The sequence below is a fragment of the Saccopteryx leptura genome, chromosome 2 (genome assembly GCF_036850995.1).
Source record: "Saccopteryx leptura isolate mSacLep1 chromosome 2, mSacLep1_pri_phased_curated, whole genome shotgun sequence".
In the NCBI taxonomy this organism is placed as follows: Eukaryota; Metazoa; Chordata; class Mammalia; order Chiroptera; family Emballonuridae; genus Saccopteryx; species Saccopteryx leptura.
In genome coordinates, this window is record NC_089504.1 from 228,211,452 (window position 1) to 228,233,567 (window position 22,116).

Consider the following 22,116-nt stretch of genomic DNA (forward strand, 5'->3'; position numbering starts at 1 on the left):
AATTGACCATAAAAGTCACCCATTCACATCCCTTTGGCTTTGTGTAATCACTTGCCTACAGGGAGAGATCATTTGAGTGGAGAACATCAGTGTTTGGTACATTTGCTGGCAATATTCTCATGGTAAACTGATAAGTTACCTTTCCATTTTCTTCCTTCTTCTGCAGCTTCAGGTGCATGTGCATCTGACAGATGGGTCACCACTGATGTGTCCACAGCTCAGTCTTTGCACTTGCAAGTTCAGAGGTATGGTGAGTTTAACAAGATAAAGCCGGAGGTGGTTGGTCCAGGTGGTACTTACTCCTCAGAAGCATGCTTTGTATTCATCATGTGAACAGGGCCACCTCCTTAGCCAGTCACTTTCCTTCGCCTAAATCCCCTTTTGGCAGACTCTGCTACCCAGTGTCCACTCCCCCCTTCCTTTCTCATGAAAACAACTCCCCAGACTCCCTTCGCCTATGACCTAGTTCCGGTCAGCCAGATAGAAGCAAGTATGCACTTGATGGAACTTCCAGGAAAGCTCTTCCTTCTCTGATAACAAACTACCAGGTCAGCTGCTCACACGTTTCCCTCTGCCCTCCCTTGAATGAGTGGAGGTGGAGCTCTTTTCTTTCAACCCTGAGGCTGAAGAGCACAGGCTAAGCTCCAGAGAAGCTCAGGTCCTCATGGCCCCTTGAGCAGCTGACCAGCCTGGTGGGTGGTTCACTCCTCTTTCATACCAGAGAAAGAAAACCTATTCAGGTAAGCTTCTAGAGTTGAATCTTCAGTACTGAAGCCCAAAACATTCTTCAATGACAGGCCCCCGCTATCCCTCTGTCTAAACTCGTACTGATAACTCAGAAGCCAAGCGTCCTAGGTTCTATGGGAGTAGACAAGTTGTTCTGAAGATGTGTGACCTCTGCATGGGACCCCAAAGCTGGCCCACGACGAGCAGTGAAAAGCAGTATAATAGTTTTGATGGTCCTAAAAAAGCAAAAAATAGATCTTATGAAACTATGGAGAATATTATTATTGACTTCCAGATTGCCATCGCCTCTTAGATATAACTAGGTCACAGATATAAAAAACAACAACAACAGAAAACAAACAAACCCACACACACAGTGAAGCAGATAAGCCCATAAAAATACTCCAATAAAATTCCAGGAAATGATTCTTTCTGAACACAGGCGAGTTGCCAAGGAGGGGGAAAAGGGAACTTCAATCTTTCAAAACAATTTCATGGGTTAAAGCACTGCAAAAAGATGGGGAGAACATGAGAAATTATATGGAATTATTCTGACAATTTATATGCTCCCTCTTTTATTATGCATTTTATACCTGAATAGTCAAAAAATCTACATATAATTAATAGATTACATAGACTGAAAGAGGCAAATCTGCTTAAAGTAGCCAAAATAAAGAGATCTATATCCATGCAGTGAAGCTACAGGAAAGAGGAGTTGGTGAGTTCTATTTTGGTAAAAGGAAATGTCTTTTTATACTATAATTTGCAAATTTTATCTAAGCAAAAGGAAGCTTTATAAGTAATACTAAAGTTAAATTTCTAAAAGCATTAATTTAAATTGATTAGAACACTAGAAAATTGCCTCCAGGCCAAAAAAAAGAGAGACTTCCAGGAGAAATATGATTGGAAAATTTTTAACTCTCTTAGGAAAAACAATAAAGGACACTGAGGGCATGTCTCTAATTAACTAGGTGTGCCCATAGATTCCAAAAAATAATCTCTAACTCCAGAGCTCTCATCCTTAGTAGGGACGTCAAGCATGAAACCATCACAGCAGCACAGAGTATGCCAAGAAAGGAGCAAAAAATAATCATAGACACTTCTATCACTTTAATGGACCAAAATCCATTTTAAAAGTTTCTGTTGCCATCTCCAGATACATCAGGTTTTGCCTTCTCTATTTGGTGCCTGAAATCCATTGGAGATCAATTTTGGGGGTATAAAAGTTTTGCATGTTCTAAGTTCTCTATTAAAATAAAAATAGTTCAAAGGGAAAACACATTACGCCCCATTCACAGACAATCAATCACTATAATGAGAATACGCTTATAAAAATATTCATGGCATATTCGATTCAGATGCATTTTGATAGAAAGTAGCCCTGGCCTGTTAGCTCAGTCAGTTAGAGTATCTTCCCAAAACAACAAGGTTGAAGGTTCTATCACAGGTCAGGGCACACGTGGGAGGCAATCAGTGAATATGTGTGACTGAGTGGAACAACAAATTAATGCTTTCCTTCCCCCTCCCCTCTCTCTCCTTCCTCTCTCTGCCTCTAAAAATCAATCAATAAATTAAAAAAAAAAAAAATTAAGCCCTGGCCAAATAGTTCAGTTGGTTGGAGCATCATCCCAAAGTGCAGAGGTTGCCAGTTCCATCCCTGCTCAGAGCACATACAGGAATAGCTTGATGTTCCTGTCTCTCTGTCTCTCTAAAAAAAAAAAAACAGTGGAAGGAAAGATCTGGAACAGAAAGCTGTCTGGAGCCATGCCCACTGGGTGGGCCTTAGGGAAGTGGGATGGGGCTGGGGCTGTGTAAAGGCACTGAGTGACAAATAATAGGGTGCCCACGGGTCCTGATGCAGAAATATTGCCAAGAGCTGGCACAGTTTTTGAAAACAGGTGCTATTTATTCAGTGAGATTTTTATTAAAAATCCATCTTTAAGTACAGTATTAAAAGTATTCTAAGAAGTTATAAATTCACCATGATTAGTTGAAAACTAAAAGACAGCAAATGTCATAAAAGTACAGAGGAAAAGCTCCGATACATCTATCTGCCATCTAGCCCATTGTGTATGTATATCTAATACCTGATCATCGACTAACCAACGTCATGACTTTGGTTTCACTTCATGCACCGTCCCTCCAGGGTAGATAAAATAGCAGTAATCCCATGTCTAAAATGAGGAAGCTGAGTTTTCAGGCCAAGGCTCCTTGACCAAGAGTCCTTGCCTCTATTTGAAAGTTGCCCTGAAGATCCCATAAATAAATACAGGTAAATAAATTTAAACCCGTAAATTTCAATATTGTTCTCTCACATTGATTTATGTGTATGTCTTAAAGCTTTATACAGTGCAATGTGTAGTTATATCCTTTTCAAAGTATGATCTGTGGACATTTCTATAAAAATCACCTATCTATGGTATGATTTGTAGAAGATGATTTTTACATCAGTGCTCCCTATGATGGTCAAAATGGCAAAATCCTGGCCCCTGGGGAGCCCTGCTGGGAGGGCTGGAGGACGCTAAGTTGGCTTCCTGCTACCGGAATCACCAAGTTCAGGGACTAATTATTTATTCATCTTGAGTATTATTGACTCAGTTGGGTTGACTGGGAGTCATTGGTGAGAAAGGGGAAGGAGTCCAGAACCAGATGGTCTGAATACCTGCCCCTTAACCATGTGAGCTTGCTCCTCTCTTCAACCACAAATGGGCAACAGGAGCAAGCACTGCCAGCACTGTGTAAGTGTTAAGTGAGTGAACACTCAGAGCACACTGTACAAATACGTAAGTGTTAGCTTTATTACTAAGGAAGCCAAGCATGTGTTTGACAGGCAGACAATAAAGAGCTGTGGAAGCAGGACTGGGTCCTGCTGCTTGCAGCTTGCTGTCTCAGAGAAGGGACGAGGTTGTAGCTTAGGAAGAAGTGAAATAATGGTTACCGCTAAGAACTTTGAAGTTTTGCCGTGATGTGTGGGACTGCTAACCATTTATGACTGGGAAACCATCCAAGAGCCCGCCACCCTAATTTAATTTAAATCTCAAGGATTAACTAGTTTTATTCTAGTGTTCAGAACAGAGAACACATCTGTGCTTTGAGATGAGTACCTTCTAGTGGGAACAACTTTGCAGGGAGTGCTTGTGGCCCACCCAGGCCCTTCCGACCCCTTTCACCAGTACTGCACACTTCTGCAGCTCCCTGGGGCTTTTGCCCCAATGGCCAGCTTCACAAGAGTCCCTTTAGTCTACTGACACACAGATCTAGATATGCCTGGGAATTGACCTTTGGGGGGGGGGGATTATTGCCTGATGGGAACAGGGCTTAACAACAGAGCTCCCTTGCCTCAGGCTGTACAATACTGTCTAACTTAGTCTCCAGGTCCACCTGTGGACCAGGCTGAGCCTACCTCCTACAGGGATTCAGCCTGGGGCTGCACCCGAGTGGGGTTTCCTCCCCTTCCCCACCCCACTCTTCCTTGGTCTTCTTCCTCCATTTCTTTCTGGATTTCCCCAGGAAGAAATAATAAATACATTACTTGCACACGAGTCCTTATCTCAGGGTCTGCTTCTGGGAAGCCTGACCTAAGAGAGAGGTGAACCTACATTTTTGTGTTATTTCCTAAGAGCTAAGTAAGTAGAGAAACCTCTGAGTTCAGACTGTGCCACTCACTGTGCCCACTTCTGTGTGCCTCCTTCCCATCTGGGACTATTTCCAATGGGAGTAGAGTGTGTCATTTCTTCTCAACACAAGCACACAACCACCTTAAGTTTTGAGTTGTCCAAGTAGAGGAACAGACCCACATTTGCTGAATGCTGGGCACAGGGCTAGAGTTTACATAAGTTAGAGCATGTAATTGTCACAGAAACCAAAATGGGTACAGGTTTTCCCCTTAATCCAAAAGTAGAGGTTCCTATGGCACCTTTCATAAGCTGAAGTGACACATGGTGAAGAAGCAATTAGGTTAGGACCACTTGGCTAAGGTGCACAAAACAAATGGAGACAAAACCCAGACACTCACAGACACAGCTCAGAGAGATGCAGTTTGAATTCTGAGGGTGGCTCCCAGGGACAGGGCCCAGTGAGGCCAGTCTCCTGCTCAGGGCGCACTGCCTCCATAATGGTTGCCTCAAAACAAATGCTGAACACTGGTTCCGGTTTCCACCTTTTTTCATAGAAGCAAAAAGCCTCTTCAGACTTCTTTTCATTAGTGAAAACAGGGACTGAGGTAGGTCTTTTCATACAAGTGAAGTGTCCTGACACAATCTTTCGAAAAGCAGGAGACACCTGGGATGCATGTCCATCCCTGTTTCATGATAAGGAATTTGAGGGTGAAAGAAGTAATTTACTTGTCCAGTATTGCACTGAATGAGCATTTAAATTCAAGGAAGCTAACACAGAAGAAATCATACAAAAGATAAAATTGCATCATGGGTAATGAGGTGTGTAGCAGATTACAACTGAGAGCTGAGAGAGTGCTGAGGTGTCTGAAGCAGATCCCAGTGGACACTGCTGAAGGGAGGCAGTTCCAGGTTTCCCTGAGGAGAGAGAGGGAAGGCAGGTGAAGCATGGTCTGGCATAACCCGTGGGAAGGAAAAGCAGGGAATGGGAAGGAGGGAAGCGAAAGGAAGGGAGTCAGAAGGGATCCTTGGAGGAATGGAGGGGGATTTTGAAAGAGAGAACTGGGATCATCATTATCCTGAGACTGGGGGCAGGAAAAACCCTTTGCAGTCTGGGATTAGGGTGATTTCCAGAGTAAACCAAACAAGAGCTCAAGGTGGTACTCCAAGTCCTCTGAAAAGCAGACACCAAGACAGGACTGAACATGCAAGTGTTGCTTCAGGAGCAATGCCTGTTTGAGAGGAAGTAAGGATGGAGCCAGAAAAGACAGCGGAGTCATAGTCTCTGATGCAAGTCTGAACTCAGGCAAAGGAGAGAGCAAGAGAAGGTTGCGTGAAAGGTTCTGAGACATGGGGTAGAGTTCCACATGAGTTCAGCAAAGCCATCAAGAAGTCCTGAGCCTGTGCCAGCCATGCCACAAGCCCTATGCTCCATGAACAGATCCACCTTAGTAGTCCCAGCCCATGCGAGCATTAACCTTCAACAAAGATACCACAGCATTTCCAAGCTTACCAGCTGGGGCCTTTGATCCATTACAATCACCTGCCTACAGTGAAAGACCCAGAAGGTACATTTTCATGGCCACTCATCAAGTTCCCAAAATGTCTCTCAATGTTACAAAGCCACATCCCTTTTTATTCTCAGTGTTTCACATAAAAATAATACAACTAGCTACCTTTCATCACTCATGTGCACCAATAACTGTACTAAACCTCATGTGTTTTTCTTCTTACGGTCCTCAGAGAAACCCTATGAAGGTGATATTATTGTTCTCACTTCAGAGATGAAGAATCCAAGGCTTGGAAAGAATGAAGAACTTCCCCAATAATACAGAGCTAGTAAGGGGGAACACCAGGATTCAGCTCAGGTGTTCTAAGTTCTAATGCTAACTTCCATATTATAACTTATCTATCATAGTAACACCAACTTTGTTGCAAGGTAGGGTGGGCATAAGAATTAAGAGACACAGTGCCTGGCCAGGTATTAAGAGCTCAAGGTTATTATGATTTGGTAGTTGAGCCCGGACTCAGACCCAGCTCTGATTGGCCACTGACACTTAATATTCATCAGAGTAAATTTGGCATTTCTATCAGATAGTCTTCAGAGCAGCTGCATGATAAAAGGCATGAAATAAAAGCCATGAAAAAGAAAAAGGGCTAGAACTAAACCTCCTTTCAATAAGTAGTACTAGTCACATAGATGGAATTCAGTGATAGGAGATAGGAGAAATGTAAGGTATGCTTCCTTGGGGTCCCCAGGGAAGAAAGTCAGACAGGTGTGGCCTGTTTACTGCTTATTCATAAATAGAAATGTGCAAGATTGATGGGCCTGCCAATGGGAAAGGATGAGACAAGTTACTCTCCAAACACTTTTTCTTAAAAACATACAAAGGAAAACACATGTGTCTGCAGAAGATATCTAGATTTCTGCTATTGACCAAGATATAGTAACAGGGACAATATATTCCCTCCCACCGGAAACAACCAAAAAATGAGAAAACAATAGGAAACGATTGTTACTGGATATTGGGTTCTCACAACATAGGACAATGCCCCTGAGAGGAAACACACATGAGATGAGTCCCATGCATGCTGCTGATGACCACCTAGAGAAAGTGAACCCCGGTGGAGCTCAGTGATCAACCAAAGTTAAAGAGATGGAGCTGGGCTAGCAGGCTAGAGAAACCAAGGCAGGTGGGATTCTGAAGAATACTGAAGAGAGGAGCTTCACGTAGAGAGAACTCCAGAGTTCTGTAGGGTGCCCTCAAGTCCTCAGCTTGGTCATGGTCAGTGTGTGCCTGTGAGGGAAATGCAGGGGGTGGGGGAAGCTGAAAGGAGAAAAGGGAGCAAATACTGGAGCTTGTGCAGGGCTGGGGTTAACTCAGGTTTCTACAAACCAGAGTGGGAAATCTCTCCATTTATGGGGCACTGTGTTCGCAGAGGGTTATTGCCTCAATAGTGGGCAAAAACAAGTTCTAAACTAAAGACTGCTTTCACCTCACTTTTAAAAGCTTAAAAGCAAGTCTTGGAAGAATCAGACTGATTTTATAACTTCATCCCAATAAAATTCAAGGATATTTATGAGAATAAAAAAAATGTCCAGCACTCCAACAAGGTAAACTTCACAATGAATGTCATCATCCAATGAAATATTACCAAGTATATAGAGAATCAGGAAAATATGGCAAACCATAATAAAGAGAAAAATCAATCAATAGAAACAGATCAAGAAATGACAAAATTAGTAGACAAGGATATTAAACTGTTGTTGTAATTATATTTCACATATCTAAGAAGGTAGAGGAAAAGTTAAAGATTTTAAGTGGAGATGTAGGATACATTAAAAAGACCTAAATCCAATTTCTAGGGGAAAAAATACAATATTTTACATGGAAATTTCATCAGTTGGATGAAATTAACAGGTTAGACACTGTAGAGGAAAGAATTAGTTCATTTGAAGACACAGTGATAGAAACTATCTAAAATGGAATAAAAGCTACAACTGAAAAAAAAAAAAAAGAGAGTTTCAGTAACTGTGGGACAACCTCAGCAGCCTATCACATATTGGAATTCCAAAAGGGAGAAGACAGAAAAAAATATTTAAAGTTATAATACCTGAATAATTTTTCAAACTTGATGAAAACCATAGACATATGCAGTAAGTCCCTTAGTTACAAACATCCAACTTACATACAACTTGTGTTTACAAACAGAGCACCCTAAAGGTTATGTAATCAACTGCAGTTGGACATCAGTGAAAATGATATCACAGAGTTACTCGATTCCCATGGCAAAGAACTAACCAATGAAGACCTTATGGAACTAGAGTGGCAGATGACAGCATTTAGGGAAGAAAACAGGGACTTAGAAACTCCAGGACCAAAAACATTTTCTACAAAAGAGTGAGCTGATGCTTTTCATCTCATTGAAGCAGGAATGGCAAGGTTAGAGGAGCAAGATTCTGACGCAGAGAGGCTCACCGAGGTTTACCACACAGTTACTGCAGGCCTGAGACGCTACAGGGCTGTTTCTGATGAGAAAAAGAAAAGCTCTGTACAAGCCTCCCTTGATGCCTACTTCAAGACACTGACTCCAGTAGCAAAATCAAACCCCGACTCTCTAACACCTGTCCCACCCTCTCCAACAAGTCCATCATCTTCTGCATTACCCAAGATTGTTTAAGGTTGTATTTGAAAATATTTAAGTATATATGTACAGAGAGGTAAAAATAAATACTATGTTAAGAGAAACATCTAAGTTTCATTTAATAGGTAAATGTACCTGTTCCAACTTACATATAATTTCAACTTAAGAACAAACCTATAGAACAACCTATCTTGTTTGTAACCCAGAAAATGCCTATATATCCAAGAAACTCAACAAACCTCAAGCACATAAAAAGGCATCTTACTTCATAATGCAAACAAATTGAGAATGGACTGATTGCACAGTCATGAAAGTGTCCAAGATAAGGTGATAATGTCCCAGGTCATACTCAAAACAAGCAATTAAGAGCTCTTATGTGAAGTGGGAAACCTCCATCCAATCAACTCAAAAACAGATGAGGGGATAAGAGGAAGGAGCAAGTCAAAGAGAAAATGTTTACACAACAGACCACAGTGCGGAGCAAAGTTGAAACGAACTTCACTACAAAGGATGACCTGAATACCTCATGTCATCATGGGGCATATTGATGGTCCCAGAGTTTCTTCACTCAGAACTTCCATCTTATCTCACTACTCACATGATCCCATCTCACATGAAACTCAAAGTCCTCACTGTTTGTACTTCCATCTCCATTACCGGTATCATCCACTCTCTACCAGGCTGCCTGTTCTCATCTCTGGCTCCTCTGGCTTCCTCAAAACCCACCACCAAATCCTGTAGATTTTACCTCTGAAATATTCTTGATATCAAGTATTTCTCTCCCCTTCTCTCTATCCACACTGCTTCAGGCTTTTATTATTTCTTTTATTTTAATTTAATATAAACCTTTTCTTGAAATTAAACATACATACAGAAAAATGTACAAATCAAGTCTACAATTAAAAACATTTAACAAAGGGAATATACCTATTTAGTCACATCTAGATCTATGGATGTGACTAGAATTTTTTCATACCCCAGATGACTCCTGATGCACCCCCCCCCCAATAATTACCTGAGTTCCTAAAAGCCACACTCTATACTGAAACCTGACACCACGAATTAGTTTTCTCTCTTTTTTTTTTTTTTGAACTTTGTGTAAGTTGAATTATATAGTAAAAAGTCTTCAGTCTGGTTTTCTTTAGTTCTGCATTATTTTGAAAAACCCATCCCTGTTATTAACGCTAGTTAGAATTATACTGCTCGCAAAAATTAGGGGATATTTTATAGCTTCTTATTCATTTTGAAATATCCTTTAATTTTTGTGAGCAGTATATAACACTCAACATAGGGTTAAGTCTTTTTTAAAAACAGAAGCATTCAATGAGAAGAAATAAAAACAAATAGGAGGGAAAAATAAGACTTTAAATTTCAGGAAGTAGATTCATCTTTTATGATTCTTTTACTTTCATAATAGAGTTGTTCACTCACTAGCCAATAGTAAGTACCAAACTCCATATTTACTCTGTTAAAAATCATTAACATTATAAATGTCATTTTTAAAATTTGAACTATATTAAGATATTTGAACAATTTTGTATCATATCAACAGTGAAACATAACAGAGAAACAGTTACTTTGAAATAATGTATTATTAAAATGTGAACATCGCCTGACCAGGCGGTGGCGCAGTGGATAGAGCGTCGAATTGGGATGCGGAAGGACCCAGGTTCGAGACCCCTGAGGTCGCCAGCTTGAGCACGGGCTCATCTGGTTTGAGCAGAGCAAAATGTGAACATCAAGGTTTTTGGTATAAAAAAATAATCAGGGAAATACGGCTTTAAGAGAACAGTGAACCAGTTAACTTTACATTTGGTATAGATTGCTGTATAGCCAATTACTGCAGATGCTAGCAGCTCACAATTACAATAAGCATTTATTATTTCACAATTGCTGTCAGTCAGGCATTTGGAAGCCTCTGGTTGGGTGTTTTTGGCTGATGGTTGCTCATAAGGTTGTAGTCCCGATGTTGTCTAGGGCCGCGGCCACCTGAAGGCCCAGATGGGGTTTAGACTTCTTTCTAGATGACTCACTCACCTACTGCTATCTGTTGGCAAGAGCCTTCAAGTATTCCTCTTCTGAGCTGCTTGACTATCCTCATGACATAGTGACAGCTTCTGCCAAAATGGAGTCATCTAAGAGCGAGCAAGGTAGAAGGCACGTTGTTTTTATGACCTAGCCTTGGGAGTCACATATGGTTATTTTGCAATATCCTCTGGGTTACACAACTGCATCCTATCATAGTGGGAGGAACATGGGGAGCTGAGGGCCATCCGGTTCCATCTTGGAGGCTGGCGACCATGAACTTTAATTTAGGAAGTACTACATAAGGAGAGTATCAGTTTCAAACATATTAAATTTAACAAGCTTTAAAAAAAAAATTTTTATCTGTATGTATTTCTGAAGTATATATACTTTTATTACTGACCTTTGAGTACAATTGATAATTCAAAATTATGACATTTATCTTGTGTCAATCTGTTCTTTCTAGCATAGTCACATACTTTCATTTTTTTAAAAGATAGCATGCCAAAATAATCTCTTGGCATTTAGTATTTTCCACTTGATATTATAGTTATAAGACTTATCCAGTTGTGAGTGTTGCAAAACTTTACTAGTTAAGAATGCTGCATAATGTCGTATTGTGTGATATACAACAGTTCTTTAATTCACTGTCCCACCACTGATGGACATCTCAGTTCTTTTCGGGCTTTGGCCATTGTGAAGAGCCCTGCTAGGGGCAATCTTACATTGCCCACCATACGTGACAAGCATTTCTTTTGGATAAATTTCTTAGAGTAGAATTGCCAGGTCACCTGGTGTATGAATATTCTGCTTTAAGAGATAATGACAGTCTGTTTTCAAGAGTGATAACATCTCTGTGTATTTCAACTCATAACACATAAAACATTCAACTGATATTCAAGACTTTCTCTTTTATGAAATAAAAACTGCTACTATCCTAAAAAGTAAATGAGAACTATAGCCCTGTCCTGGAGGAAAAACACAATCTAAATAACAAGAAAAATCATGTTCAAAACAAATAGGCAGCAATTCCAAAATATTATACAAATAGCAGGATAGCTGCTCACAGGGCAATAGTAAACTTCAAACAAACCTTCCTGTGCATGTTAGCCGTGATGCTACAAGAACACTTCCCAACCCTCCTCAGCAAGGCTGGGGACATGATACAAATTCAAGATTCACTTAAAGCTTCATATATTTCAATTTAAACTTTTAAAGTTTTTGCTCATTACTCCAAAATACAGCCATTATGTTCTAATATAAAGTAATATTTTTATTACTGACCTTTGAGTACAATTGATAATTCAAAATTATGACATTTATCTTGTGTCAATCTGTTCTTTCTAGCATAGTCACAAATGTGTATACCTCAGTTTAAGGGGCACAGTAATAAGTTGTGGATACACCTTGAATTTTCATGCACAATCTCAATGCCCATTTTTGGAACAAATTAATTTTACCTTAGAAATATTTTCAGAAAACAGATACTTTCTTATTATTGAAATGTCATACTTGCTTTGAAGAGACAGATTAAATTTGTGTATTTGTCAGAAATCTGCATTATATTTCATGATTCTAACTTCCATTTATTTATCTTTACAGAAAAAGTCAGCAAATTTGTATTACTTGTATTATGTATGCCATCTTTTAATATACCTTTTAATTACTTTGACAGAAATAAAGCTAGGAACTTCTGTGTTATTGATCTGCCTATTACATACAAGTAAAGCTTAGTTTATATTTTTCAGCTTTAGGAAAATTAACTAAGTAAAAATAGAATATCTCATATTCTCTTAATTTACCTCCATTTTGGAGCCCAATGGTCTGGTAAATAATGAAGGTAATGACTATTTTTCTTCTTCTTTTCTTTTTCTCAAACAGGCTACACCACAATATTGAGAAAGAGAAGAAGGAAATGCAAATTTCTATGTTTCTTTCCCTCCAATATCTGCTTACTTCATTTGATACTATTGAATTAAGATTTGATACTATCATATTTACTATTGTTGAATTTTAACTACCTTTGGGGGTTTTCACTGAAAGTAGCAAAATGAAATACAATATTGTGTTCTCAATTCTGATAGTTACATTGAACTTTTTGTTGTTGGTGGTCTTCAGGAACTTAGCGTGACCAACCAGTCCAGTTTTCCAGGAACTGAGAGAGTCGCTAGCATTTGAGCTGTCAGCACTGAACCCAGGAAAGTTCTGGGTGGGTTGGAATGAGTGGTCACCCTCACTGGTACCTGTCCAGCTGGCTCTCACAGGACTTGAGTATCTGGTACTTCCTCCTGCCCGGTGACTTCTGTTTGACCTGTTCTGTACAAGATCTTCAGGAAACTGAGAGAGTGGGCAATGCTAAGTGGAGAAATTTTGGGTAGTTTTTTAGTTTTCTGAATGATTTGATAAAAAATGTGCTACAAACCTTTACTGAAATGATAACTCCTTGTTCTGAGTAGTAATTTCTTACAACTCTAAGGTAATTGGAATGATTCTGAATGTCACTTCTTATAGAGAACTTTCCTCAGAGAAAAGGTTTGTAGAAGTATAAATAAAATTGGATGGTGCTTTAAAATGATCTGGACAGTTATCTTTCTTTCAAAACGCAAACACAAGCATTTAATTAAATGTTTAAATAATGCTTATAGTTAACATACTAACTTAGAGCAAATTTACATTGGAATCATATTTATATACTGTGTATTTTGCATTAAATTGAAGTTCTTTTTTTTTTTTTTCTTTTTCTTTTTTTTTTTCTTTTTCTTTTTTTTTTCCTTTTTCTGAAGCTGGAAACGGGGAGAGACAGTCAGACAGACTCCCGCATGCGCCCAACCGGGATCCACCCGGCACGCCCCTGGGGCAACGCTCAGCCCACCAGGGGGCGATGCTCTGCCCCTCCGGGGCGTTGCTCTGCCGCGACCAGAGCCACTCTAGCGCCTGGGGCAGAGGCCAAGGAGCCATCCCCAGCGCCCGGGCCATCTTTGCTCCAATGGAGCCTTGGCTGCGGGAGGGGAAGAGAGAGACAGAGAGGAAGGGGGGGGAGAAGCAAATGGGTGCTTCTCCTATGTGCCCTGGCTGGAAATCGAACCCGGGTCCCCCGCAAAGCCAGGCCGACACTCTACCGCTGAGCCAACCGGCCAGGGCTGAAGTTCTTTATATAATTAAATTTACAGTGTAATTTTTATTCACTTTATTAGACGACATATTAAATTGCATATTTTAAAGGGTAATATATAGAAATTTTACATACAGCTTTTCTTTTTTCTTTTTTTTTCTTTTTTTCTTTTTTTTTTTTTTGTATTTTTCTGAAGTTGGAAATGGGGAGGCAGTCAGACAGACTCCCGCATGTGCCCAACCGGGATCCACCTGATATGCCCACCAGGGGGCGATGCTCTGCCCTTCTGGGACATCACTCTGTTGCAACCAGAGCCATTCTAGCACCTGAGGCAGAGGCCACAGAGCCATCCTCAGCACCCGGGCCAACTTTGCTCCAATGGAGCCTTGGCTGTGGGAGGGGAAGAGAGAGACAGAGAGGAAGGAGAGGGGGAGAGGTGGAGAAGCAGATGGGCGCTTCTCCTGTGTGCCCTGGCCAGGAATCAAATCTGGGACTCCTGCACGCCAGGCCAACGCTCTACCACTAAGCCAACTGGCGAGGGCCTACATACAGCTTTTCTTAATGATATTTTAGAACTGTGAATCATTTCATTGTTGAATCAGCAACATAACCCCAAATTATATCATTAGTCCTGCAACAAAATACTGTTTTCAAATTGTGACATTTCTCAGAATACTTAGCAAATAAAAGTAGGAATGTTCTTATATTACAATATGATATTTCGAAGTGAAAATCCATATTTTCCACCTGACATCAGGGTGGTTAACTCTTTCGCAGACTAGTGGTTGAAAAACACTGAGCGATCTCATTACTAACAGTCAACATTTCTGAATTCCTGCTTCATCTAGTCCTGGTTTCCCTCTGCTTGAAGTATCCTTGGCCCCTGGGTCAGCGGGTTCAACCAACCTTGGATCAAATCTATCTGAGAAAAAAGCAACATTGTTGCTGTTGTGCACTACAGACTTTTTCTGCTATTGCTTTCTAAATAACAACTGTTTGCACATTGGTTACACTGTATTGGGCATCATAAGTAATGTAGAGATTATTTAAAAGCACAGGGAACAATGTGTGGAAGTTACACAACACTACATCATTTTATGTGAGAGATTTGATGACTGAGGTTCCCAGAGCTGCTCTGGCTTCTCAGGCCTTCGTGTCCTAAGACCTTGTAAACACTTTCGACCACCCTTGGTCTCTTTGAAAAGTGTGATTTATAGCCAGCCCCTACAAGTTATGATAAAAATATTTCTTTCAGGTCCCCCCCCAATGTGTGTCTCACTCTGATTCATCTCTCACCCTGGACCCAGAGAAATGAGTAGTACAACATCACGGTCTACTTGAGTGGAGCATGATCTTTTTCTAATTTATGAACTCCCTCGTGGCTTTCTTCTAAATCTTCATCATTGTTTCCTATTTGAAAAATTCTTTACTTTCCTCTAGCCCATTTCTTTCTTTTATTTTTATTCAATGAGAAGAGGGGAGGCAGAGAGACAGACTCCCTCATGTGCCCCAACTAGGATCCACCCAGCAGCCCACTAGGGGACGGTGCTCTGCCCATCTGGAGTGTTGCTCCATTGCTCAGTAACCAAGCTCTTAGCACCTGAGGTGGAGGCCATGGGTCCATACTCAGCACCCCAGGCCAACTTGCTCCAATTGAGCCATGACTGCAGGCAGGGAAGAGAGAGAGAGAGAGAGAGAGAGAAACATGAGAGGGGCAGGGGTGGAGAATCAAATGGGTGCTTCTCCTATGTGCGCTGAACGAGAATCAAACCTGGGACATCGACACGCCAAACTAATACTCTACCACTGAGCCAACCTGTCAGGACTCTAGTCTGTTTCTAGTCAGAATCTCAGATGCAGTTTTTACAGAAAGACCTCTAATATGTATTCCTTTCTGTCATCAAGGCTGTGTTACTGAAACTCTCACCCACAAGATCCTATTTCTTTAATACATATCTAAGCAGTACACACTAAAACTTAAGCAAAGATACAGCTTCTCCACAACTATAATATGAAATTATAGTATAGGACACCTATGTCATATGTTACAGCTAAAAATCATTTGCAGCATTGTTGTAGCAACCCAGTATTATGTGAATCAAGCTTGAACTCTCTTATAGAACAGAATAAACAGTTCCTAGTAGATCACGCCAGATGTTGTGCCTTTTGTCTTGGCTACAACGTTGCCAGATTAAGGGCTGGATAATAATAATAATAGTAATAATAATAATAGCAGCTAACATGTAATGAAACTGTATCATGTGCAGTTACCATTCTACTTCCATCTATTAACAGTTTTCTCTTCAGAAAAAGGTTTTCCAGGTCTCAGTGAGGCCAGGGACAGTAATCAGGAGGCTGCTCTGAAGTGAGCTGACTGGGGCAGACGTACAAAGAAGTGTCAGATTGTCATACGATACGACTAGACTACACAAATACTATATCTGTAATCAACAACACACACATGCTGAAGACTTTTTTTTTAAGTAGTTATTCAAAAACATCAAAAAGCAAAGCAGCCAAAACCAAAAGAACCATATTTAATAATGAAAAAGAAAAAAAAAAAGAAGCTAAATCAGGAAGAAATCTTCGAAAATCCATTACATTGTATTTACTGAAAATAATCATGTCCAAAAGGAAATCTCAAAGAATAAGTTTTTCCTGACAATGATAAAGCAAGGGAAATCCTAATGAAAATACAAGCAAGAAAGGATTGCACAATTAGCTACAGTTTTACAAGAGAAGACTGATTCAAGGTGTGCAGCAAGCAATATCAGGCAGGCATAGCCTCCAGAAATTGGAAATGTAGCATACACACGTGCCAGGAGGCTGCACCCAAATTCCAACTCCTCCTGTTACGTGAAATTCCTTCACCCTTCCCTTGGCTCATTCGGCAGAAGACAGGATTCCTGCAGTCAGTCACGCGTCCCAGGTTGGCCCCATCTTCTGTCATCCATGTCTCTTCATGCCCCTTCTCTAAACTCCTGGAATTGTATTTTAAACACTTAATAAGTCACCTAGGTCTGGGGTGTTCCACATTTGTGAACACCACTGTACCGCATCACTTCCTGTATAAAGTGGTAGGACTAACACCTGGGCTCTGAGACAGACACTCTTCACAGTCTAGTATTGTTTTGATTGTCATGTCCCATGAAGGAGGAGAGAGTCTCATTTTACAGCTAAGGGAACTGTTTAGGAACTTTTCCCAAAGAATCAGATCTTTGGTATCAAAGTCAGGTTTAGAGTTTCATTCAGTCTGATTCCAAAGTCTATACTTTTTCTTCTACCTCACATTCTAAAGTCCTCTAGTCTAAAGTCCTTGGAAAAAAACAAATGATATTTTCTTCCTTTATACTTTACAGACATCATAAATATTAAAGAGAAATTTTTTAAAAATCAACCCTAAGAAAAATGGCACAATAGAAAATATTTTATGAAGGTCACTCCCTTTGGGAAATCCCAGAAACTCTTAATTGTTGGCCAAGTTGCAATTTAAGCAACAAAGTATTTTTAAAAACAACTTTTATTAAGAATTCACTAAAGCCTGACCAGGTGGTGGCACAGTGAATAGAGCATCGAACTGGGACACGAATGACCCAGGTTTGAAACCCCGAGGTTGCTAGCTTGAGTACAGACTCATATGGTTTGAGCAAGGCTCACCAGCTTGAGCCCAAGGTTGCTGGCTTGAGCAAGGGGTCACTCAGTCTGCTGTAGCCTCCCCATCAAAGCACATATGAGAAAGCAATCAATGAACAACTAAGGTGCCACAACAAAGAATTGATGCTTCTCATCTCTCTCCCTTCCTGTCTGTCTCTAACTGTCTCTCTCTCTCTCTCTCTCTCTCTCTCTGTCACACACACACACACACACACACACACACACACACACACACACACATACACAGAATTGACTAAGGTGTTAAAAAACTATAACTCAGTGGTTCTCAACATGTGGGTTGTGACCCCGGCGGGGGTCGAACGACCAAAACACAGGGGTTGCCTAAAGCCATCGGAAATACATATTGAAAACAGGTTGAGAACCGCTGCTGTAACTCATATGAAGAATATTGATATTCTTGAACTGAGGAAGTGCTACAGAGAAATGAAAATTAAATCCACAGTCAGATAAAAATCCTACAATCCTGACTTTGTAACTTATAAACTACATAGCTTTTGCAAATTATTCAAGATCATCAGTGTTCTGTTCTGAAAATATGTAGGTAATGGAAGGAAACCATGGCAAGCGAAACTGGATGGGGGGATGACTGTAGAGGCATAAACTGACTCATTATTTTTGAAACTATGGGTATTCAATGAAAGCCAAGTTTAAAAAGTGGTAGTTCCAGTCCCTCGGTTGGAGGCTCATCTCGAAGTGCCAGGGTTGTGGGTTCGATCCCCTGTCGGGGCATATGTGGGGCACATCACACATCTTGTCAAAACTGAACGTGAGGGAGACAACCAGTTGAGTGCAGAGGTGGGTGGAGCAGCAGATGAATGCTTCTCTCTCTCTCTCTCTCTCTCTGTCTCTCTCTCCCTTCTCTCTGTCTTCCTAAAAGCAATCAATTTTTTAAAGTGCTATTTTTGGTCACTGGGTCTAAAAATTACTGCTGCCCAGGTGCACTCCCAAGACATGCGGAACTTGTCTGAGGAGGAAAGCTCCCCCAGTGATGGGAGCGCACTACAAAGGCTCCACCCGCCCATCCAATCACTTCAGTGCCTTTCGAGGAAGGTGACCTGTCCCACTGTGCTGGCCAAGATGCTGCAGGATGAACCAGAGAGGGCTGCAGCTCCCCATCCCATGCAGGGAGTCCAGCCATGCTGTCTCCACCCCATGTGGGGAGACCGGCCTCCATGCTTCCTCTTTGCTGACCATTACAATGGGGCACGGGGTAGCATAAATGGGGATGCATATGGAGAGAACATGTCCCTAGTCTCCCTCCTAGTCATCAGAAAACAGCCGGGCTCATCCAGAGCCACAGGGAGGGGATGAAGTCATCTTTGCATCAAACCTGAAATTTTAAAACAAGTAGAACAGAGTTTTATGTACTATTCTGATTGTCTAGTACTGTGTGTCCTGTAAAAACACACAGGAGCATTAGTACAACTATTCCATTATGCTCACCCACCTCAGCAGTCAAGAATTCAGAAAAGCACAACAACATGACTCTCTGCTCCACAGTGTCTGGGATTCTGTGGGAGGGGGCTGCAGTCACCTGGAGACCACTGTCAGCAGTACACGTGACACCTGGCAGGGAGAAGCATGACCCAGATCTGACCAGAGGGCTCCAACATGGTCTCTCTGTGTTACTCTTCACAGCAGGGCATCTAGTCCAACTGACTATATGGTCCAGATCTGTAAGAATAAATGTCACATGGTATTGTGTGACCTCACCTACAAAGTCACATAGCATTCCTTCTGTAGGTCTCGGATCACCAGAGCAGCCTCAAGTTCACACAGATTCAAGAAAGATGAACAAAACCAACCTCTCAGTAGTAGGATAGTCTCAGAGAATGGACAGAACCCTTCTGAGTTTGACATGATACCTAGTGTGACAGAAAGTTAAAGACACTGCCAAGAATGATGGGAAGCGGATGGTTACTGCAGTGCAGTTGGGAAGAAAGAAGTTATTGAAACAGAAGAGTTGTTTATGTCGCATTAATAATCCCCTTACAGTCATTCACTATGTGCAGGAGGACCAGTCTGTACTCTTCGGTGAAGACAACAGCCAAAAATCCTTCATTTAAAGATGATCTGTTGTCACATGTTGGCCTCTGTGCTTAAAAGCCAGTTTCTTTAGATACATTTAATAAGTAAGAATATTTTAATGGGATCTCTTTTCAAAGTTAAAAAGAAGAAATATATATTAAGAATTTTTACTTATGAATCTCTTTATAAATCTTGTTAGTTCACAATTACTAAGGTGACCAACTTTTTTATAATGAAAAGGAGGACAAAAATAATTTGAAGAAAAAAATATAAATAAAAGAAACATTTTATTCATTGCAACAATAATACACTATAATATGATAAATGCATGATAAAAACATTTGTAATATTTTATATTATAATTATGCTTATATGCCTATTAATTTTTAATAATAATTGTAAGAAAAAAGTACTCATTTAGTAAAACTAAATGTCAAACAAAACCACTAATTTGGAGTGATATTCGGGTGTATTTATCACTTTCTTATTAAAAAACGTCTGTTTTATGCAACTATTTAATCAAGGTGCGTTATTAAAAGATATGGTTTGAGATCAGATTTCCACTTTAAAACTCAAATTTTGGGAAAATACTTCTAAATAAAATTATACATATTTGGAAATTATTAAATAGATAATGAATTAATAAAACGTGAATTGTGCTTACCTGTCTATGATTGAATATTCACTGAGAAAGAAATAATCATGAGTCTACAATGTTGTATGTGCTGTGTCATGTTTCAGTAAGAAGTACACAAAGCCATTTGTGCACTCGGTATATCACACGCTCTCTCAAGGTCTCCTATGTGGAGTGCATGCATCTCATAATTGCGTCTCGCTGCACTGTACTGATCCTTGACTTACCATCATTTCAAATACAAATATGTCACATAACACGCAATGGATCAACTCTGCATCGATCGAATACGGACATTTACAGATTAGTCTTCCAAAATCAAAAAGGAGGACATGTAGGAGGACACTTTTCGAGCGAGGACGGAACTTACAAAAGAAGGACTGTCCTCCTTAAAGGAGGACAATTGGTCACCTTACAATTACCCCATTTCTCAGCTTTTAAAATAAGAGATTTAGGAAAATAAGCATCTCACTCAAGAACACAGGAATGAACTTATGCACTCCTTACATTTTAGTGTATGGCCCAAGTTTCCTAAAGCAGATGCTATGGAGACAGCAAGGGTACTTCTTGATATCACACATCGTGTTAAAATTGAGCATGGGGACAAATTGTGATCTATATATACAATGGAATACTACTCAGTCATAAGGAAAGATGAAATACTGCCATTTGCGACAACATGGATGGACCTTGAGAACATTATAGTAAGTGAAATAAGTCAGTCAGAAAAAGCTAAGAACTGTATGATTTCACTCATATGTGGGATATCAAACTGAAACTCATAGACACGACAACAGTATAATGGTAACCAGAGGGCAAGGGGGTGAGAGTAGTTGTAAACAGTAAAGGGACCAAATATATGATGATGGAAGATGATTTACTTGACTTTGGATGGTGGGCACACAATGCAATAGACAGATCATGTATCATAGAAATCTACACTGGAAACCTGTGTGATTCTATTAGCTGATGTCACCACAGTCAATTTAATTTTAAAAAATTCTGAAATTTTTGTTATAACTAGAAGAGACAGAGCTAAGCGTTGCTGGCCCTCCCTACAACTAACAGCCCCAGTCTGCCTCACTCTTTCCCAGGAAGATGATGGTGATGAATCACACTGGCGCCTACTCTGAAACCACCCACAGGCACTGAGCAGATGGGCTCGGGCAGCAGAGCACCTTTGTCCTGTCCACCACCACGAGTAGTCGTCGCCTTCTTCAATAAGCCACACGTGCCAATTCAAGGACACAGAATACAAACATGGTAGTCAACTCAAGCCAACCAGTTGGATATAGTATTTAAAGAAGGCTGACATGACAGTCTTTGGACTTTACTCAAAAAGATGTGACACACATTAGAAAACGGTAGTCAATCCACATATCAAAAAAGTCACACTAGCTTTCATAATTGTATATCATCTAGAAAGAAACTAGTAATCCTTTCTTGCAAATAGACAAACACTGCAAATGAGATTGTAAGACTTTCCATGTGACGATGGCAGAAAACAAGGTGCTCGACAAAGGAGGGAATTTGGAACACAAGGAAGCAGAGTCACACCAGTCACAGCCAGGTGTATGGGGAAAGCAACAGCCTGTGTGCAGGAGACATGGGTTCCCCTTAAATGCCAAACCCAGTGAGTTTTCAAGTAGACAAACCACGCCAGAGTGGCATGTACTGGGGGGTGGAGCCAGGAACGGGAGAAAAGCAAGGAAGACAACGAGTACTTGCGGGACACTGGCTCCATGTCACGGACTCTGGAGGGGGGGAAATGGGCCCTCATACATTTTGGTCACAGTGCAAACTTCTTCAGCTACTTTGGAAAACAGTGTTACAGTTTCTGAACAAATTAAATATACACTTAACCACCTGACTAGTTGGTGGTGCAGTGGATAGAGCGTCGGACTGGGATGCAGAGGACCCAGGTTCAAGACCCTGAAGTCGCCAGCTTGAGCGTGGGCTCATCTGGTTTGAGCAAAGCTCACCAGCTTGGACCCAAGGTCGCTGGCTCGAGCAAGGGGTTACTTGATCTGCTGAAGGCCCACGGTCAAGACACATATGAGAAAGCAATCAATGAACAACTAAGGTGTCGCAACAAAAAACTGATCTCATCTCTCTCCATTCCTGTCTGTCTGTCCCTGTCTATCCCTCTCTCTGAC